Source organism: Coenobita brevimanus, chromosome 84 (assembly GCF_032717465.1).
Source record: "Coenobita brevimanus isolate Jiangsu-jjx chromosome 84, ASM3271746v2, whole genome shotgun sequence".
NCBI classification, from domain to species: Eukaryota; Metazoa; Arthropoda; class Malacostraca; order Decapoda; family Coenobitidae; genus Coenobita; species Coenobita brevimanus.
Window position 1 is genome coordinate 28,144,106 of NC_137037.1, and position 1,350 is coordinate 28,145,455.

The window sequence follows — 1,350 nt, forward strand, 5'->3', positions numbered from 1 at the left end:
CATCATTTCACACCCGATCCATACGCGTCACTCCACACATACTCCTCAGACACCTCATCTCCATTACACTCAAACTTTTCCTCTCTGCTGCACCCATATTCCATATAACGCAGTCGGTACAACAACACCCTCATAGAGCCTTCTCTTTACATCCATTCTAAGTGAACGACATCTAAACACTTTTTTCATTCCTCCCAGCACCTTACCTACTTCATCCATTCTAAACTTCACTTCTGCATCTATTCTTCCATCCACAGCAACATGTGACCCTAAATATTTAAACCACTTTACCTCCTCAAGCAACTCACAATTCAAAATTATATTCATCCCGCTACCATCTACCAACCTCGTACACTTCATCACTTTACTCTTATTCTCATTTACTTTCAATTTCCTCCTTTCACACACCCTTCCAAACTCCTCTACCAACTGTCTCAATCTCTCCTCTGAATCAGCCACCAGTGCAGTATCATCTGGAAACAGCAGCTGCTTCAGATTCCACTCTCCACCATCAACATTCACCAGACTCAGACCTCCACCTAAAACTCTTGCATTCACCTCCCTTAGAACACCATCCATATAAATATTAAACAACCAAGGCAACATCACACATCCCTGTCGCGGCCCCACTCTCACGGGAAACCAATCACTCACAGCATTTCCCACTCTTACACACACTTTACTATTTACATAAAAACTTTTCACCCCTTTTAGTAACCTACCATCAAGTCCACACAATCTTAAAATAGTCCACAAAGCCTCCCTATCAATTCTTTTGTACGCTTTCTCTAAATCCATGAATGCCCAAAACACATCCTTGCCTTTTGCTAAATATGTTTCACACACTTGTCTCACAGCGAACACCTGATCCACGCATCCCCTCCCTCTCCTAAAGAAAACACTGCTCATCACCAATCACTCCCTCTGTACTCTATCTAACTTTCATAATTAACACTCTACCATACACCTTACCTACAACACTCAACAGACCAATACCCCTAAAGCTAGTACATTCATGCTTATCACCCTTGCCTTTATACAACGGAACCACACAAGCACTTGCTCAGTCAATTGGCACCATAACTTTCAAAAAGCACACATTCAACAAACTTACTAACCAGTCAACAATAGTCACTCTACCACCCTTCAGGCATTCCACAGCACACCCATCCATACCTGCAGCTTTCCCTGTTTTCATCTCCTTTACTGCTTTCTCCACTTCCTCCTTCGTGATGAAAGAGTCATTCAACTCTCCCAACACATTTATTCCTTGCACCCTTCCATCCGCCACAATCTCAGCCGCCCTTTCCTCCTTTACATTTAACAGTCTTTCAAAATACTCTGCCCATC